The sequence below is a fragment of the Phasianus colchicus genome, chromosome 18, assembly GCF_987193195.1.
Source record: "Phasianus colchicus chromosome 18, bPhaCol1.hap1.1, whole genome shotgun sequence".
Lineage (NCBI taxonomy): Eukaryota > Metazoa > Chordata > Aves > Galliformes > Phasianidae > Phasianus > Phasianus colchicus.
Genome location: NC_143453.1, coordinates 177,388 through 198,937, shown reverse-complemented (window position 1 = coordinate 198,937; position 21,550 = coordinate 177,388). Strand labels below are relative to the sequence as shown.

The window sequence follows — 21,550 nt, the reverse complement described above, 5'->3', positions numbered from 1 at the left end:
ATCTTGAGGAGTGTAAAGCAGCATTTTGGTTAGAAAATGGGAGCTCTTCCTAAGAGCAGTGCTATTTCTGGGAGAAAAGGAGCTCTACTGGGCATAAAAATGGTGTATCTGTGATAAAATGCCACATTTCTGAAAGAAACTGTCCTCTTGCGGAGTGTAATGCTGTATGTTCCGGAGGAAATGGGAAATATTCAGCAGAGTCCTGGTATTTCTGGGAGAAGAGGTCTGATGTGGGGGGGGGAAGGTGATGTATCTGTGAGAAAGCTGGTGTTTCTGGGAGAAAATGCCAGGTATTGGTGAGGAAACAGATGCTAGAGAGGGAAAAGGCCATCCCTTTGGGAGAGAAGTGGTATTTCTGGGAGAAAATGCCCCAAATCGGAGAGTAAGTGTCATCCTGAGGCGTGTCATGGAGTAGATTTGGGAGGAAATGGAGGTGTTTCACAGAGTAGCGGCACTTCTGGGAGAAAATGTCCTCAGTGGGAAAGACAATGTCCTCTTGAGGGAAGAAAACGGGTCTTTCTTACAGCAAATGTCATCCAATTGGGAGAAAATCTCCTCTCTTGGGGAGAAAAGTGGTCTTTCTGAGAGAAGGTGTCCTCTTCTTGGCTGCAAGTGTCCCATTTGGCATTGTCATGGAGGCTTTTTGGGGAGAAAGCGTGTGGCAGTTGTAAGAGAAGGGGTATTTCTGGGAGCAAATCTCCTCTTTTTGGAAGAGAAGGTGAAATTTCCAAGGGAAAAGTGGCATTTCTGGGAGGAAATGACATAGCTGGGGGAGAAAAGTGGGAACCGGTGGGAAAGAAGATCTTGTACTGGAGAGCAACGGTGGTCTTTTTGGTGTGCCAAGTGGTCTCTTGGGGAGACAACGTGGTAAATAGGGGAGACAATGTCCTCTGGAGGAGTGTCAAGTAGTATTTGGGAGAGCAAACGTCAGGTATTTCTCGGAAACTGGCTGTTTCTGGGAGATAGTAGCAGACTTGGTTGGAAAATGACAGGTGTTTGTGAGAAAGCTGGTATTTTGGGGAAAAAAGGCCGTTTTTTAAAGAATAAGCTGGCATTTCTGGGAGAATATGTCCCATCTTTGGGAGAAAACGGGTGTATGTGGGAGAAAATGTCGTGTATTTGGGAGAAAGCTGGTGTATGTGGGAGAAAAGGCCATTGTGATGGGAGTCAGTGTGATCTTGAGGAGTGGAAAGCAGTATTCTTGAGATGAAACGTGAGGTATTTCTAAGAGTCCTGGTATTTCTGGGAGAAAATGTCTTGTTTTGGAGAGCCAAAGTCCCATTTTGGGGGCAGAAGCTGGTATTTCTGTGACACTGCCATCTTGATGGGGGTAAGTGTGATCTTGAGGAGTGTAAAGCAGCATTTTGGTTAGAAAATGGGAGCTCTTCCTAAGAGCAGTGCTATTTCTGGGAGAAAAGGAGCTCTACTGGGCATAAAAATGGTGTATCTGTGATAAAATGCCACATTTCTGAAAGAAACTGTCCTCTTGCGGAGTGTAATGCTGTATGTTCCGGAGGAAATGGGAAATATTCAGCAGAGTCCTGGTATTTCTGGGAGAAGAGGTCTGATGTGGGGGGGGGAAGGTGATGTATCTGTGAGAAAGCTGGTGTTTCTGGGAGAAAATGCCAGGTATTGGTGAGGAAACAGATGCTAGAGAGGGAAAAGGCCATCCCTTTGGGAGAGAAGTGGTATTTCTGGGAGAAAATGCCCCAAATCGGGGAGTAAGTGTCATCCTGAGGCGTGTCATGGAGTAGATTTGGGAGGAAATGGAGTCGTTTCACAGAGTAGCGGCACTTCTGGGAGAAAATGTCCTCAGTGGGAAAGACAATGTCCTCTTGAGGGAAGAAAACAGGTCTTTCTTACAGCAAATGTCATCCAATTGGGAGAAAATCTCCTCTCTTGGGGAGAAAAGTGGTCTTTCTGAGAGAAGGTGTCCTCTTCTTGGCTGCAAGTGTCCCATTTGGCATTGTCATGGAGGCTTTTTGGGGAGAAAGCGTGTGGCAGTTGTAAGAGAAGGGGTATTTCTGGGAGCAAATCTCCTCTTTTTGGAAGAGAAGGTGAAATTTCCAAGGGAAAAGTGGCATTTCTGGGAGGAAATGACATAGCTGGGGGAGAAAAGTGGGAACCGGTGGGAAAGAAGATCTTGTACTGGAGAGCAACGGTGGTCTTTTTGGTGTGCCAAGTGGTCTCTTGGGGAGACAACGTGGTAAATAGGGGAGACAATGTCCTCTGGAGGAGTGTCAAGTAGTATTTGGGAGAGCAAACGTCAGGTATTTCTCGGAAACCGGCTGTTTCTGGGAGATAGTAGCAGACTTGGTTGGAAAATGACAGGTGTTTGTGAGAAAGCTGGTATTTTGGGGAAAAAAGGCCGTTTTTTAAAGAATAAGCTGGCATTTCTGGGAGAATATGTCCCATCTTTGGGAGAAAACGGGTGTATGTGGGAGAAAATGTCGTGTATTTGGGAGAAAGCTGGTGTATGTGGGAGAAAAGGCCATTGTGATGGGAGTCAGTGTGATCTTGAGGAGTGGAAAGCAGTATTCTTGAGATGAAACGTGAGGTATTTCTAAGAGTCCTGGTATTTCTGGGAGAAAATGTCTTGTTTTGGAGAGCCAAAGTCCCATTTTGGGGGCAGAAGCTGGTATTTCTGTGACACTGCCATCTTGATGGGGGTAAGTGTGATCTTGAGGAGTGTAAAGCAGCATTTTGGTTAGAAAATGGGAGCTCTTCCTAAGAGCAGTGCTATTTCTGGGAGAAAAGGAGCTCTACTGGGCATAAAAATGGTGTATCTGTGATAAAATGCCACATTTCTGAAAGAAACTGTCCTCTTGCGGAGTGTAATGCAAGTATTATGTCCTAAATGGAGTCTAGGTCCCCAGCACTATTTCTCTCTCTATTTGATCCCTAAAAACAACTGTTCTCTTGCCAAAGATTTTGCATCGTTAAATCTCCTTTCTGAAACAATGAATATTGTGTAGTTGCAGGCCACTTTTTCAAACCTGTGGACATTCCCTTTGCTTCTACTTCTTTAAGCAACCTGCAGTTGCAATACACTTTTGCAGTACAGTCTTGAACCTCTTTATTCCCTGTTTTTCAGTCACCATGGGCTGTGTCTGTGCTGTCTTTGTAACCAGGACCAGGGAATGACCTCTTTTCTCCCAGTCAGTTTTCTCAACACATCTACTGGTGTGGATGAAGCAAGCAAAGGCAACAAGAAAAGCAAATACAATTATACTAGCAAGCAGGAGTATCATTTATTATAGATGATAATCACATGTTGGTTTGTCACTAGGTGTGTTTAATCAACAACTTTCTTTTTGAAATAAGAGTGAAGATAAAAGAAAAGTTCAAATAGGATTCCTACATGTCTCGTTTTCATTAAAGATTAGATCTGCTACAACACGATGAACTGAGGATAATATAATGTAACGTCCAAACACTTTTTTTCAAGTAATGTTAACACTGAATGAAAGGTATACAGGCTTCAATGAAATTAGGCAGCTGAGGCCTAGTTGAATGCTATTTGTTGTTGAATGGTATTTGTGACAGTGTTGAAAGAAATGGCTGATGTTATTGTAAAGTTACTGTCTGTCATCTATGAAAAACGGTGTTCTGCACAGGTCTGTGAGTGTTAGAAATGGGCTTTCTTGAAGAGCTGTCTTTATGGAAAAGGAGGCATTGCTTGCAAACTGGTAAATTGGGGAAAAAAAAAAAAAAAAAAAGTAACATTTCTGATTTCCAATTTAGTTATTAGAAAATCCCCATCATCTCTCTTTATATTATATGAATACTCCATGGTGTCCTTGGGATGACAAGATGCCTGTACTGCTATTTAGATATGCACAAATACAACAAATCCATGGGCAGATCTTTCCCCTACTGCATTTTTTTAATGTATTTCTTTATTGCTAAACTAAAAGGAAAATAATAGTAGAAAAAATTCAATCACCTTAATCAGCACATGCAAGTCTTAAAAATCTTTTTCTTGCTCTGTAATACTGAAAAGACCTGATGGGAAATGTTACCTTCCAAATTTTGCTCTGTGTATATGCATTTCCTATTTAAACCCTCACTCAGCAAGAGAAGGAAAAACACTTCTCAGTTTCAGTGTAAGTGCCCCATGGAATTTTCTACAGGAAAAATATCACTTTAGATCTGTCAGACAATAACATTTTATTACCTCAAGGATGTTATCAGAACCTGAGGTCTAATATCTAAATGAACTGCAGTTCAGATTATTTGAGATTTAGCAGAAAGACAGAGGGATGGAAAGTTTCATAGAAAGATTCTATGGGGAGAAGTCTCATTCATTTATTGTGGATAAATATGATGAAAAGGTATTCATATACCAAGTTTTAATAACTGTATGGTTAACAGGAGGAACAGTAGACAGCTTTGAGCAGTAGCTGACATACAGAACAGGAGAGTTGGAAGAGTAATATTTCCAAGAAGATTAATTTAATTTAAAGGCAGAATGTTTTTTGGCTATTGGAAAGTTCTCTGTTGTGTTGAGCAAAAGGATAGATATACTGGCTGAAAATAAACCTGTAAAAGTGAGGTAATGCATTTACTAAAACAACAATAATTGCTATATCAGGATGGATCATATATTAAAGGCAATAAAACTCTGATTAATAGCTGTCAGGTTATTTCTTTATTTTCTCAAATATTTATTTGAGCGCAACATACTATAAATACTTTAAAGAAAATGTTTATCTTATATTTGTACATGATTGCACTCAGTAATACATGGAAGAGCAGCCACTGAAGTGGGAGGATCATAAGCCCAATGTATGTGAAGAGAGAGAGCAATAAATTTGATTCTTCTCAGCATTTTTCTGTTACAGGTTTTGAGAAACTTGTTAGATTTTAGTACCTGCAAATGTAAATGAAACCAACATAAAATACCATACATAACCTTATTACTTTAAATAACATAGAAAATATGGATTGGAAGACTCGTGTGCATGTTCTTTTTTTCTGTCTTAGACCTGAATAAAGCTGTAAAGAAGAAATTAATGCTCTAGTAAGTCACTGTCAACTCTTGCAAGTCCATTTGGGAGAAAATTTGACACTCCATTTTTTTTTTCTTGTTGTCCTTCTATCTCCTACTCTCCTTTCTGTGTATGTTTATTATTTGCCTCATTTCTGTGAAAACAAATCAGGCTCCATTAATAAAAGCAAAAACTGTTTAAGGCCATCCATCTTACTCTTTCTCCTCAAAGGTTTGCTGCCACTTGTTCTATCACAGAGGACTGCAAAACTTTTTTGCTCCACATTGTTACCCTCTAAAGATAAAATGAATAAATTGCTTAAGAAGATGTTGAAAGACTCTTAATGGTGCATTTATGATCATAACATACGTATTTGTGAGACCTAAGGATTTTTATTCATTCTATTTTTGTTCAATGTAAAATCAAGATTAACTTCTTAGATTTTCTGGACATCCTCGTTGTATAAATTTAATTTTTTACTCCTTTTCCTTGTACAACTTCTGAAATCTGACAGTAAGAACATTTTTATTTTTGTCTCAAACCTCTTTTTTATTCTTTGTCCATCTATTTTTTTTTTCCCCCTATGATGCTTCTTATAACTTTACCAATTACTTTGTGTTCCATTTCATTACGTTATTTATTTTTGCTTTTTCTTTAGGGCAGGATATGTCTACTGCTATGCATCTGCACAGTTCCTACAATGGAGCTTTGATCCTGGTTGGATTGCTTAAGTGCCATTAACATAAACGTGGTTAACAAAAATAGTAGTTTCAGCTTAGTATTTTTCATGCTAAATCAGGTTCAAAACTAGAAGAATAAAAGTTTTTTTGTAAGAAACATAAACATCCATGTTGATTTCATAAGTGAAACTGATTCTGTTTTTGAAGAGCGGAAGAAATTTAAATAATTCATCTGAAAGCAAAGTTCACTTCTGTTTTTATATTCTCAGAAGTGAATCATCAGATTAAACTAGCATGCCACAGTTTAGTGGTAAACCTCTAACACTACCAAATCTACATATGTAGATTTTGCTTTAATGTCACAGGCAACAGAATGTAATCAACTAACAAACAAAACAAGCAAACAGAAAATTCACATCCAAATAAACCAGAAAGAGGAGTTTATAGACACTCTACAGAACTGTTAGCTGTGCTATGCTTTTCAAAAGCTGGAATTTGTCCTACAGACATCTCAGAAGTTGCACATCTGTCCAAGAAGAATCATTGCACTTTATTTCTACTGTACATGTTTATCTTATATCTTATTCTTCATTACTGTTATGTACTATGCAAAATACATAAAGAAAAAAAGCAGTAATCAAACTATACATACTGTGAGCAGGGCTTTGTGAAGGCTGCAGTACTGTACAGAAGAAAGCCTTGAACAGATCTATCTCAAATTCAGGGTAATAATACATTTATTTCCTACCCACATTGCTCATGTAATCCACCAACTATTTTAGGAACGCCTAGATTCTTAAAAATACAGAAATTAAAGTGATTTCCTGATCAACCCTTACAGAAAGACACAAGTTTAAACATGAAAGCAACTATGAATGCTTTGGAGAGAAAAAAATAGAATGTAATGTTAATAATCCCTGTAATGTTAATAAGCTAAATAACAGTTTCAAAGTTTAGTATCTTGATGCTTTACGGAGCTCCCATAAAATGGCTCTGAGCCTTCCCTTTCTAATGATTTTGCACACCCACGCAACTTGCTCTGTGGGGATGGAAGATAACAGGATTTAGATCCTTGACACACTGCAATTGATTTAACAATAAATATTGTCCATCCTAGTTTTGGGTTACTATAAGATGAAAGCAAAAATGTATATACTGATCTACTGGTTTTCTTTTAAAAAACATTCATCTGATGCTGAAGGCTAATTCTGTAAAGCTGAAACTTAAATCCCAGCAGAAACAGGTTCCCAGATATTAAAAACAAACAAACAAACAAACAAACAAAAAATCATAAAAGTATGTATAATGAAATCTTTAGGCATGTGACAAACTTTGTTTTATATATTATATGATTTCAGAACATCTGTCACACACACTCACAAACTTTCCTTAGAAGGAGAAGCAGAAGTTTAGATGATGATAAAGTTATGTTCTTACCACATTAGAAGGTTCCAATTTCTTCCTTCTAGCAAGGTCAGTGATATTATTGCCATTGTAGTTGATGCTCTCCATACAGCCTTTGAAATTTTTTTCTGCTGTTAGAACTTGGCTTCCCAGAAAAAGGCATGCCTCCAAAGGTTATCTTTGAATGTATCAGAAAATGAAAGACAGTTACTGGAGGACAAGGGCTTAGAATTTTTGCTTACTAGAAAAAGAAAGTATCAAACAAGTACTGGAAAAGTAGGAAAAAGTTAAGTTTCAAGGACATTTCCATCAGAAAGAATGGAAATGAAGAAAGAACGGAGCCCCCAGGCTGGTTGTTGAGTGAGAATTACTGCTTACCCAGCATCCGTTTGCTTCATCAAATGTCCCCCATCTGCTCACAGAAACCTCTCTAAGATGCTTTTCTGAAGAATATTTGGCAGCATGTTTCCCAGGGCTGATGCCTAGAGGAGAGGGTTACATGGAGACTTGCTGTCTATCTTGATGGCAAACCCCTCCTAAGTAGGAATCCAGAGCTGGTGACTCACTTTGTAGTCTTGTATAGGTCTGGGGCAAGACAACATTATGGCAGTGGGGAGATATTCATGGTCAGGCTGGACAGGCCTCTGAGGTCTCTGACCTCTGTGGGTGTCCCTGTTCATTACTGGGGAACTGGACTCAATGGTCTGTAAGAGTCCCTTCCAACTCAAAAAAAAATTCTAGTTTTGGGTTACTATAAGATGAAAGCAAAAATGTATATACTGATCTACTGGTTTTCTTTTAAAAAACATTCATCTGATGCTGAAGGCTAATTCTGTAAAGCTGAAACTTAAATCCCAGCAGAAACAGGTTCCCAGATATTAAAAACAAACAAACAAACAAACAAACAAAAAATCATAAAAGTATGTATAATGAAATCTTTAGGCATGTGACAAACTTTGTTTTATATATTATATGATTTCAGAACATCTGTCACACACACTCACAAACTTTCCTTAGAAGGAGAAGCAGAAGTTTAGATGATGATAAAGTTATGTTCTTACCACATTAGAAGGTTCCAATTTCTTCCTTCTAGCAAGGTCAGTGATATTATTGCCATTGTAGTTGATGCTCTCCATACAGCCTTTGAAATTTTTTTCTGCTGTTAGAACTTGGCTTCCCAGAAAAAGGCATGCCTCCAAAGGTTATCTTTGAATGTATCAGAAAATGAAAGACAGTTACTGGAGGACAAGGGCTTAGAATTTTTGCTTACTAGAAAAAGAAAGTATCAAACAAGTACTGGAAAAGTAGGAAAAAGTTAAGTTTCAAGGACATTTCCATCAGAAAGAATGGAAATGAAGAAAGAACGGAGCCCCCAGGCTGGTTGTTGAGTGAGAATTACTGCTTACCCAGCATCCGTTTGCTTCATCAAATGTCCCCCATCTGCTCACAGAAACCTCTCTAAGATGCTTTTCTGAAGAATATTTGGCAGCATGTTTCCCAGGGCTGATGCCTAGAGGAGAGGGTTACATGGAGACTTGCTGTCTATCTTGATGGCAAACCCCTCCTAAGTAGGAATCCAGAGCTGGTGACTCACTTTGTAGTCTTGTATAGGTCTGGGGCAAGACAACATTATGGCAGTGGGGAGATATTCATGGTCAGGCTGGACAGGCCTCTGAGGTCTCTGACCTCTGTGGGTGTCCCTGTTCATTACTGGGGAACTGGACTCAATGGTCTGTAAGAGTCCCTTCCAACTCAAAAAAAAATTCTATGATTCTATGATTCTATGAATATTCCTGGTTTTATTACAAGTACAAATACTGATAAAGCCTACATTCAAATTGTTTATTCCTTGCTTTTGGAGAAGCTAAAACACTAGCACTAAGAGTTTTAATCAACGTAGATAATAGCTTGTCAGTTGTTATGCACAGTGGTACGTGCACCCAGTTTGAAATTTCAGTGCCATTAATGTTTTTAATTTTTTAAGTGATATGACACAGTACATGCAATCAACAATAATGAACATACCATGGTTCAGGACCCCTGATCTCTCAGCTAGTAATTTAAAATATTTTCACGTGTAGAGACAAGACAAGTATTATGTCCTAAATGGAGTCTAGGTCCCCAGCACTATTTCTCTCTCTATTTGATCCCTAAAAACAACTGTTCTCTTGCCAAAGATTTTGCATCGTTAAATCTCCTTTCTGAAACAATGAATATTGTGTAGTTGCAGGCCACTTTTTCAAACCTGTGGACATTCCCTTTGCTTCTACTTCTTTAAGCAACCTGCAGTTGCAATACACTTTTGCAGTACAGTCTTGAACCTCTTTATTCCTTGTTTTTCAGTCACCATGGGCTGTGTCTGTGCTGTCTTTGTAACCAGGACCAGGGAATGACCTCTTTTCTCCCAGTCAGTTTTCTCAACACATCTACTGGTGTGGATGAAGCAAGCAAAGGCAACAAGAAAAGCAAATACAATTACACTAGCAAGCAGGAGTATCATTTATTATAGATGATAATCACATGTTGGTAAGAGTGAAGATAAAAGAAAAGTTCAAATAGGATTCCTACATGTCTCGTTTTCATTAAAGATTAGATCTGCTACAACACGATGAACTGAGGATAATATAATGTAACGTCCAAACACTTTTTTTCAAGTAATGTTAACACTGAATGAAAGGTATACAGGCTTCAATGAAATTAGGCAGTTGAGGCCTAGTTGAATGCTATTTGTTGTTGAATGGTATTTGTGACAGTGTTGAAAGAAATGGCTGATGTTATTGTAAAGTTACTGTCTGTCATCTATGAAAAACGGTGTTCTGCACAGGTCTGTGAGTGTTAGAAATGGGCTTTCTTGAAGAGCTGTCTTTATGGAAAAGGAGGCATTGCTTGCAAACTGGTAAATTGGGGAAAAAAAAAAAAAAAAAAAAGTAACATTTCTGATTTCCAATTTAGTTATTAGAAAATCCCCATCATCTCTCTTTATATTATATGAATACTCCATGGTGTCCTTGGGATGACAAGATGCCTGTACTGCTATTTAGATATGCACAAATACAACAAATCCATGGGCAGATCTTTCCCCTACTGCATTTTTTTAATGTATTTCTTTATTGCTAAACTAAAAGGAAAATAATAGTAGAAAAAATTCAATCACCTTAATCAGCACATGCAAGTCTTAAAAATCTTTTTCTTGCTCTGTAATACTGAAAAGACCTGATGGGAAATGTTACCTTCCAAATTTTGCTCTGTGTATATGCATTTCCTATTTAAACCCTCACTCAGCAAGAGAAAGAAAAACACTTCTCAGTTTCAGTGTAAGTGCCCCATGGAATTTTCTACAGGAAAAATATCACTTTAGATCTGTCAGACAATAACATTTTATTACCTCAAGGATGTTATCTGAACCTGAGGTCTAATATCTAAATGAACTGCAGTTCAGATTATTTGAGATTTAGCAGAAAGACAGAGGGATGGAAAGTTTCATAGAAAGATTCTATGGGGAGAAGTCTCATTCATTTATTGTGGATAAATATGATGAAAAGGTATTCATATACCAAGTTTTAATAACTGTATGGTTAACAGGAGGAACAGTAGACAGCTTTGAGCAGTAGCTGACATACAGAACAGGAGAGTTGGAAGAGTAATATTTCCAAGAAGATTAATTTAATTTAAAGGCAGAATGTTTTTTGGCTATTGGAAAGTTCTCTGTTGTGTTGAGCAAAAGGATAGATATACTGGCTGAAAATAAACCTGTAAAAGTGAGGTAATGCATTTACTAAAACAACAATAATTGCTATATCAGGATGGATCATATATTAAAGGCAATAAAACTCTGATTAATAGCTGTCAGGTTATTTCTTTATTTTCTCAAATATTTATTTGAGCGCAACATACTATAAATACTTTAAAGAAAATGTTTATCTTATATTTGTACATGATTGCACTCAGTAATACATGGAAGAGCAGCCACTGAAGTGGGAGGATCATAAGCCCAATGTATGTGAAGAGAGAGAGCAATAAATTTGATTCTTCTCAGCATTTTTCTGTTACAGGTTTTGAGAAACTTGTTAGATTTTAGTACCTGCAAATGTAAATGAAACCAACATAAAATACCATACATAACCTTATTACTTTAAATAACATAGAAAATATGGATTGGAAGACTCGTGTGCATGTTCTTTTTTTCTGTCTTAGACCTGAATAAAGCTGTAAAGAAGAAATTAATGCTCTAGTAAGTCACTGTCAACTCTTGCAAGTCCATTTGGGAGAAAATTTGACACTCCATTTTTTTTTTCTTGTTGTCCTTCTATCTCCTACTCTCCTTTCTGTGTATGTTTATTATTTGCCTCATTTCTGTGAAAACAAATCAGGCTCCATTAATAAAAGCAAAAACTGTTTAAGGCCATCCATCTTACTCTTTCTCCTCAAAGGTTTGCTGCCACTTGTTCTATCACAGAGGACTGCAAAACTTTTTTGCTCCACATTGTTACCCTCTAAAGATAAAATGAATAAATTGCTTAAGAAGATGTTGAAAGACTCTTAATGGTGCATTTATGATCATAACATACGTATTTGTGAGACCTAAGGATTTTTATTCATTCTATTTTTGTTCAATGTAAAATCAAGATTAACTTCTTAGATTTTCTGGACATCCTCGTTGTATAAATTTAATTTTTTACTCCTTTTCCTTGTACAACTTCTGAAATCTGACAGTAAGAACATTTTTATTTTTGTCTCAAACCTCTTTTTTATTCTTTGTCCATCTATTTTTTTTTCCCCCCTATGATGCTTCTTATAACTTTACCAATTACTTTGTGTTCCATTTCATTACGTTATTTATTTTTGCTTTTTCTTTAGGGCAGGATATGTCTACTGCTATGCATCTGCACAGTTCCTACAATGGAGCTTTGATCCTGGTTGGATTGCTTAAGTGCCATTAACATAAACGTGGTTAACAAAAATAGTAGTTTCAGCTTAGTATTTTTCATGCTAAATCAGGTTCAAAACTAGAAGAATAAAAGTTTTTTTGTAAGAAACATAAACATCCATGTTGATTTCATAAGTGAAACTGATTCTGTTTTTGAAGAGCGGAAGAAATTTAAATAATTCATCTGAAAGCAAAGTTCACTTCTGTTTTTATATTCTCAGAAGTGAATCATCAGATTAAACTAGCATGCCACAGTTTAGTGGTAAACCTCTAACACTACCAAATCTACATATGTAGATTTTGCTTTAATGTCACAGGCAACAGAATGTAATCAACTAACAAACAAAACAAGCAAACAGAAAATTCACATCCAAATAAACCAGAAAGAGGAGTTTATAGACACTCTACAGAACTGTTAGCTGTGCTATGCTTTTCAAAAGCTGGAATTTGTCCTACAGACATCTCAGAAGTTGCACATCTGTCCAAGAAGAATCATTGCACTTTATTTCTACTGTACATGTTTATCTTATATCTTATTCTTCATTACTGTTATGTACTATGCAAAATACATAAAGAAAAAAAGCAGTAATCAAACTATACATACTGTGAGCAGGGCTTTGTGAAGGCTGCAGTACTGTACAGAAGAAAGCCTTGAACAGATCTATCTCAAATTCAGGGTAATAATACATTTATTTCCTACCCACATTGCTCATGTAATCCACCAACTATTTTAGGAACGCCTAGATTCTTAAAAATACAGAAATTAAAGTGATTTCCTGATCAACCCTTACAGAAAGACACAAGTTTAAACATGAAAGCAACTATGAATGCTTTGGAGAGAAAAAAATAGAATGTAATGTTAATAATCCCTGTAATGTTAATAAGCTAAATAACAGTTTCAAAGTTTAGTATCTTGATGCTTTACGGAGCTCCCATAAAATGGCTCTGAGCCTTCCCTTTCTAATGATTTTGCACACCCACGCAACTTGCTCTGTGGGGATGGAAGATAACAGGATTTAGATCCTTGACACACTGCAATTGATTTAACAATAAATATTGTCCATCCTAGTTTTGGGTTACTATAAGATGAAAGCAAAAATGTATATACTGATCTACTGGTTTTCTTTTAAAAAACATTCATCTGATGCTGAAGGCTAATTCTGTAAAGCTGAAACTTAAATCCCAGCAGAAACAGGTTCCCAGATATTAAAAACAAACAAACAAACAAACAAACAAAAAATCATAAAAGTATGTATAATGAAATCTTTAGGCATGTGACAAACTTTGTTTTATATATTATATGATTTCAGAACATCTGTCACACACACTCACAAACTTTCCTTAGAAGGAGAAGCAGAAGTTTAGATGATGATAAAGTTATGTTCTTACCACATTAGAAGGTTCCAATTTCTTCCTTCTAGCAAGGTCAGTGATATTATTGCCATTGTAGTTGATGCTCTCCATACAGCCTTTGAAATTTTTTTCTGCTGTTAGAACTTGGCTTCCCAGAAAAAGGCATGCCTCCAAAGGTTATCTTTGAATGTATCAGAAAATGAAAGACAGTTACTGGAGGACAAGGGCTTAGAATTTTTGCTTACTAGAAAAAGAAAGTATCAAACAAGTACTGGAAAAGTAGGAAAAAGTTAAGTTTCAAGGACATTTCCATCAGAAAGAATGGAAATGAAGAAAGAACGGAGCCCCCAGGCTGGTTGTTGAGTGAGAATTACTGCTTACCCAGCATCCGTTTGCTTCATCAAATGTCCCCCATCTGCTCACAGAAACCTCTCTAAGATGCTTTTCTGAAGAATATTTGGCAGCATGTTTCCCAGGGCTGATACCTAGAGGAGAGGGTTACATGGAGACTTGCTGTCTATCTTGATGGCAAACCCCTCCTAAGTAGGAATCCAGAGCTGGTGACTCACTTTGTAGTCTTGTATAGGTCTGGGGCAAGACAACATTATGGCAGTGGGGAGATATTCATGGTCAGGCTGGACAGGCCTCTGAGGTCTCTGACCTCTGTGGGTGTCCCTGTTCATTACTGGGGAACTGGACTCAATGGTCTGTAAGAGTCCCTTCCAACTCAAAAAAAAATTCTAGTTTTGGGTTACTATAAGATGAAAGCAAAAATGTATATACTGATCTACTGGTTTTCTTTTAAAAAACATTCATCTGATGCTGAAGGCTAATTCTGTAAAGCTGAAACTTAAATCCCAGCAGAAACAGGTTCCCAGATATTAAAAACAAACAAACAAACAAACAAACAAAAAATCATAAAAGTATGTATAATGAAATCTTTAGGCATGTGACAAACTTTGTTTTATATATTATATGATTTCAGAACATCTGTCACACACACTCACAAACTTTCCTTAGAAGGAGAAGCAGAAGTTTAGATGATGATAAAGTTATGTTCTTACCACATTAGAAGGTTCCAATTTCTTCCTTCTAGCAAGGTCAGTGATATTATTGCCATTGTAGTTGATGCTCTCCATACAGCCTTTGAAATTTTTTTCTGCTGTTAGAACTTGGCTTCCCAGAAAAAGGCATGCCTCCAAAGGTTATCTTTGAATGTATCAGAAAATGAAAGACAGTTACTGGAGGACAAGGGCTTAGAATTTTTGCTTACTAGAAAAAGAAAGTATCAAACAAGTACTGGAAAAGTAGGAAAAAGTTAAGTTTCAAGGACATTTCCATCAGAAAGAATGGAAATGAAGAAAGAACGGAGCCCCCAGGCTGGTTGTTGAGTGAGAATTACTGCTTACCCAGCATCCGTTTGCTTCATCAAATGTCCCCCATCTGCTCACAGAAACCTCTCTAAGATGCTTTTCTGAAGAATATTTGGCAGCATGTTTCCCAGGGCTGATGCCTAGAGGAGAGGGTTACATGGAGACTTGCTGTCTATCTTGATGGCAAACCCCTCCTAAGTAGGAATCCAGAGCTGGTGACTCACTTTGTAGTCTTGTATAGGTCTGGGGCAAGACAACATTATGGCAGTGGGGAGATATTCATGGTCAGGCTGGACAGGCCTCTGAGGTCTCTGACCTCTGTGGGTGTCCCTGTTCATTACTGGGGAACTGGACTCAATGGTCTGTAAGAGTCCCTTCCAACTCAAAAAAAAATTCTATGATTCTATGATTCTATGAATATTCCTGGTTTTATTACAAGTACAAATACTGATAAAGCCTACATTCAAATTGTTTATTCCTTGCTTTTGGAGAAGCTAAAACACTAGCACTAAGAGTTTTAATCAACGTAGATAATAGCTTGTCAGTTGTTATGCACAGTGGTACGTGCACCCAGTTTGAAATTTCAGTGCCATTAATGTTTTTAATTTTTTAAGTGATATGACACAGTACATGCAATCAACAATAATGAACATACCATGGTTCAGGACCCCTGATCTCTCAGCTAGTAATTTAAAATATTTTCACGTGTAGAGACAAGACAAGTATTATGTCCTAAATGGAGTCTAGGTCCCCAGCACTATTTCTCTCTCTATTTGATCCCTAAAAACAACTGTTCTCTTGCCAAAGATTTTGCATCGTTAAATCTCCTTTCTGAAACAATGAATATTGTGTAGTTGCAGGCCACTTTTTCAAACCTGTGGACATTCCCTTTGCTTCTACTTCTTTAAGCAACCTGCAGTTGCAATACACTTTTGCAGTACAGTCTTGAACCTCTTTATTCCTTGTTTTTCAGTCACCATGGGCTGTGTCTGTGCTGTCTTTGTAACCAGGACCAGGGAATGACCTCTTTTCTCCCAGTCAGTTTTCTCAACACATCTACTGGTGTGGATGAAGCAAGCAAAGGCAACAAGAAAAGCAAATACAATTACACTAGCAAGCAGGAGTATCATTTATTATAGATGATAATCACATGTTGGTAAGAGTGAAGATAAAAGAAAAGTTCAAATAGGATTCCTACATGTCTCGTTTTCATTAAAGATTAGATCTGCTACAACACGATGAACTGAGGATAATATAATGTAACGTCCAAACACTTTTTTTCAAGTAATGTTAACACTGAATGAAAGGTATACAGGCTTCAATGAAATTAGGCAGTTGAGGCCTAGTTGAATGCTATTTGTTGTTGAATGGTATTTGTGACAGTGTTGAAAGAAATGGCTGATGTTATTGTAAAGTTACTGTCTGTCATCTATGAAAAACGGTGTTCTGCACAGGTCTGTGAGTGTTAGAAATGGGCTTTCTTGAAGAGCTGTCTTTATGGAAAAGGAGGCATTGCTTGCAAACTGGTAAATTGGGGAAAAAAAAAAAAAAAAAAAGTAACATTTCTGATTTCCAATTTAGTTATTAGAAAATCCCCATCATCTCTCTTTATATTATATGAATACTCCATGGTGTCCTTGGGATGACAAGATGCCTGTACTGCTATTTAGATATGCACAAATACAACAAATCCATGGGCAGATCTTTCCCCTACTGCATTTTTTTAATGTATTTCTTTATTGCTAAACTAAAAGGAAAATAATAGTAGAAAAAATTCAATCACCTTAATCAGCACATGCAAGTCTTAAAAATCTTTTTCTTGCTCTGTAATACTGAAAAGACCTGATGGGAAATGTTACCTTCCAAATTTTGCTCTGTGTATATGCATTTCCTATTTAAACCCTCACTCAGCAAGAGAAAGAAAAACACTTCTCAGTTTCAGTGTAAGTGCCCCATGGAATTTTCTACAGGAAAAATATCACTTTAGATCTGTCAGACAATAACATTTTATTACCTCAAGGATGTTATCTGAACCTGAGGTCTAATATCTAAATGAACTGCAGTTCAGATTATTTGAGATTTAGCAGAAAGACAGAGGGATGGAAAGTTTCATAGAAAGATTCTATGGGGAGAAGTCTCATTCATTTATTGTGGATAAATATGATGAAAAGGTATTCATATACCAAGTTTTAATAACTGTATGGTTAACAGGAGGAACAGTAGACAGCTTTGAGCAGTAGCTGACATACAGAACAGGAGAGTTGGAAGAGTAATATTTCCAAGAAGATTAATTTAATTTAAAGGCAGAATGTTTTTTGGCTATTGGAAAGTTCTCTGTTGTGTTGAGCAAAAGGATAGATATACTGGCTGAAAATAAACCTGTAAAAGTGAGGTAATGCATTTACTAAAACAACAATAATTGCTATATCAGGATGGATCATATATTAAAGGCAATAAAACTCTGATTAATAGCTGTCAGGTTATTTCTTTATTTTCTCAAATATTTATTTGAGCGCAACATACTATAAATACTTTAAAGAAAATGTTTATCTTATATTTGTACATGATTGCACTCAGTAATACATGGAAGAGCAGCCACTGAAGTGGGAGGATCATAAGCCCAATGTATGTGAAGAGAGAGAGCAATAAATTTGATTCTTCTCAGCATTTTTCTGTTACAGGTTTTGAGAAACTTGTTAGATTTTAGTACCTGCAAATGTAAATGAAACCAACATAAAATACCATACATAACCTTATTACTTTAAATAACATAGAAAATATGGATTGGAAGACTCGTGTGCATGTTCTTTTTTTCTGTCTTAGACCTGAATAAAGCTGTAAAGAAGAAATTAATGCTCTAGTAAGTCACTGTCAACTCTTGCAAGTCCATTTGGGAGAAAATTTGACACTCCATTTTTTTTTTCTTGTTGTCCTTCTATCTCCTACTCTCCTTTCTGTGTATGTTTATTATTTGCCTCATTTCTGTGAAAACAAATCAGGCTCCATTAATAAAAGCAAAAACTGTTTAAGGCCATCCATCTTACTCTTTCTCCTCAAAGGTTTGCTGCCACTTGTTCTATCACAGAGGACTGCAAAACTTTTTTGCTCCACATTGTTACCCTCTAAAGATAAAATGAATAAATTGCTTAAGAAGATGTTGAAAGACTCTTAATGGTGCATTTATGATCATAACATACGTATTTGTGAGACCTAAGGATTTTTATTCATTCTATTTTTGTTCAATGTAAAATCAAGATTAACTTCTTAGATTTTCTGGACATCCTCGTTGTATAAATTTAATTTTTTACTCCTTTTCCTTGTACAACTTCTGAAATCTGACAGTAAGAACATTTTTATTTTTGTCTCAAACCTCTTTTTTATTCTTTGTCCATCTATTTTTTTTTCCCCCCTATGATGCTTCTTATAACTTTACCAATTACTTTGTGTTCCATTTCATTACGTTATTTATTTTTGCTTTTTCTTTAGGGCAGGATATGTCTACTGCTATGCATCTGCACAGTTCCTACAATGGAGCTTTGATCCTGGTTGGATTGCTTAAGTGCCATTAACATAAACGTGGTTAACAAAAATAGTAGTTTCAGCTTAGTATTTTTCATGCTAAATCAGGTTCAAAACTAGAAGAATAAAAGTTTTTTTGTAAGAAACATAAACATCCATGTTGATTTCATAAGTGAAACTGATTCTGTTTTTGAAGAGCGGAAGAAATTTAAATAATTCATCTGAAAGCAAAGTTCACTTCTGTTTTTATATTCTCAGAAGTGAATCATCAGATTAAACTAGCATGCCACAGTTTAGTGGTAAACCTCTAACACTACCAAATCTACATATGTAGATTTTGCTTTAATGTCACAGGCAACAGAATGTAATCAACTAACAAACAAAACAAGCAAACAGAAAATTCACATCCAAATAAACCAGAAAGAGGAGTTTATAGACACTCTACAGAACTGTTAGCTGTGCTATGCTTTTCAAAAGCTGGAATTTGTCCTACAGACATCTCAGAAGTTGCACATCTGTCCAAGAAGAATCATTGCACTTTATTTCTACTGTACATGTTTATCTTATATCTTATTCTTCATTACTGTTATGTACTATGCAAAATACATAAAGAAAAAAAGCAGTAATCAAACTATACATACTGTGAGCAGGGCTTTGTGAAGGCTGCAGTACTGTACAGAAGAAAGCCTTGAACAGATCTATCTCAAATTCAGGGTAATAATACATTTATTTCCTACCCACATTGCTCATGTAATCCACCAACTATTTTAGGAACGCCTAGATTCTTAAAAATACAGAAATTAAAGTGATTTCCTGATCAACCCTTACAGAAAGACACAAGTTTAAACATGAAAGCAACTATGAATGCTTTGGAGAGAAAAAAATAGAATGTAATGTTAATAATCCCTGTAATGTTAATAAGCTAACACCATGGGAGTGCTACAGATATCTAGGGGATATATGTATATAAGCTGCTCATTCAGTTTACGTGTTTGTCTTTTTCTTGGATGAGAAATAGTTGCTGTTTATTATTTCCTTAAATGCAACACAAGCATTTACTCATAATATCCAATCTGAGAACACCGTTCTTGTAACTGCTTATGAAAATCATAGATACAGAAATCAAAAGAAACTGTTTCAATCTGCTTGCATTTAAGGAAATAGGAAGTCTCTTTCCACCCTTGCGCATATTTAAGACTGTTTTCTGACAAACTGCTAGCTAAAGGCTTCAGTCTTTCTTTTTGTGCTTACTCCCTCAATGGAATAGCTGAGCTTTTGTAACTGTCCCTACTTTGAAGTTTTCTAGTGGATCCAGGTTGGTTTAAGTATCCTCTATTCCTCACTTCTGTCTTTTCTACCATTTTCTTCAAAAAGGAGCATGTTAAGAACATAAATTTCTATTCTGTTAAGAGTCTTCTCCTGCAGTTAGCTGGTTAGTAAATAATACTTTGCTCACTCACCTCACTCAACCTGCTGGCCACATTCTTTTTAATGCATCCCAGGATACCATTGGCCTTCTTGACCACAAGGCCACATTGCTGGTTTGTGGTCACCCTGCTGTCTACAGGGTCACCCAGGCCCTGTTTGTAAGAGAATGTGATTGACTTCACTTCTTCCAGCAAAAAAAGAGAAGCAGGTCTAAGACATCTGTTTATCTCCAATTTAAACAACTTAATTTAGGTAGAATTATGTGTTTTACAGCTATTCACGTTGCTGTGAAAAGAAGCGCGGCTATACAAATAAGAAATCGCGCGGCTCTGCCCTCGCAACTCCCCCCGCCCCGCGCACGGAGGCGGCCCCCAGCCGCAGCCCCCAGCCGCAGCCCCCAGCCGCAGCCCCCAGCCGCTCCCCCCCTCGCGTAGCGCCACTCCGAGGTGCCGCCTGCCGCAGCGACGGCGGCGGGGAGCCCTCGCGCCCAGAGGCGGCCTTCCCGGGGTCTGCCCTCTCCGCCCCCCTCCCACCTACCTGAGGGCAGCCGGCATCCGTCCGCGCAGCGGCGCACAGCCGGTGGCACCGCGCGCACAGCCTGCCTGCCGCCCTCCCTCGGACGAGGGTCCCCTTAGACGAAAGCACAGCCCCAGCCCGGCCGCTACCGCGAGGGACCGCGCCCGCGGCCGGAGCCCGGGGGCCGCGAGGAGGGAGGGCTGAGCGCCCGGTGACAGGTGAGGACGGCCCCCGCGCCGCTCCCTACCTCGCGCCGCTCTCCTCGCAGCCGGCGGCTCGCTTACCCTCGACCGCCGCCGCCCCCTCGCTCCGTTCCCCCGCCCTAACGCGGAGTTCAACGCGACCCCGCTAGCCGCGAGGCCCCGCCCCCCGCCCCGCACTGACGGCTCTCTCCGCCAATAGCGAAGAAGACGGCCGTCCTCGAGCTCCGCCCTCACCTCCTTCGACCAATAGGAGCTATCCGTGGTGCTGCCCCTCCGCCTTCCCGGCAGGCTCGGTTGGCTCGCAGCTGCCGAGCAACGGGCGCGGGGCTGCGGGTGGGGCCGCTGAGGGCGGTGGCCGGGCCCCCGCTGCGGGCCGGGGTTGGTGCCGCGGGATTGTGCCCGGGGCTTCTCGTTCGGGAGCTTTCGCCTCATAGATGGACGTTTTTTGTTCCCCTCCCCTTTTTCCCTCTTGGCTCAGCCATCAGGAGGATGGAAATATCTCCCGCACTCTCAAAGCTGTAATCTCGGCTTGCAGAAATGATAACTGGTATGTGAAGATGTTTCTAATTTTTTTGTTTCTTCACTTGTTTGTGAACCTAGGGTAGGGAGAAAGAACTGAAGTAACCTGCAGTGAGATTCTATCACTTTTGTAACTCCTTAAGCATAGTCAAGAATGTATGTTTGTGAACTACTTTATTAAGATAGTCCTGGTGGAGTATACTTTATATCACTGGGAGTCCAGGATTTTCTGAACAGTTCTTAAATCAGAGTCTATTACTTACAGGGCCTGCCTTACAGCATAAGATCACATGGCAGTGCCTTCTGCTTTCAGTATTTTACCAGTGCTGTGGTACAACTGGGTCTGGTTAATACCTGTTCAGATACAAGACAGAGTAAGGAAAATGTGTTTATTATTTCAGATCAGCCCTTTTTTACAAGCTTGTTATTATCTTCAAGAGAACAGATTGATGCTTTTGTTTTCTGTAGCAGAAACGTTACGTATAGAAGAAAACAGCACTTCCAAAGAGCATTGCTTTTCTGAGGACTCTATGGATTCTGCACTTAATTCAGTAAATCTGTCAAGCCCAGCCCGTCAAAATTCCACTGAATATCGTACTTCGGGGAGTGCAGCATATTACAGGAATTCCTTTCAGCC

The 21,550-nt window shown here is 38.3% G+C and overlaps 1 long non-coding RNA gene across 1 annotated transcript; it reads right to left on the bottom strand.

Annotated features, from left to right (window-relative positions):
- Positions 1-14,524: 14,524 nt before the first annotated feature.
- On the bottom strand, positions 14,525-20,556 carry LOC149915489 (uncharacterized). Its single transcript, XR_016472128.1, has 3 exons — positions 20,439-20,556; positions 19,708-19,827; positions 14,525-14,564 (listed from the first exon to the last, which is right to left on the bottom strand). It is a non-coding gene; the product is annotated as an uncharacterized LOC149915489 (long non-coding RNA).
- Between the last annotated feature and the right edge of the window lie 994 nt (positions 20,557-21,550).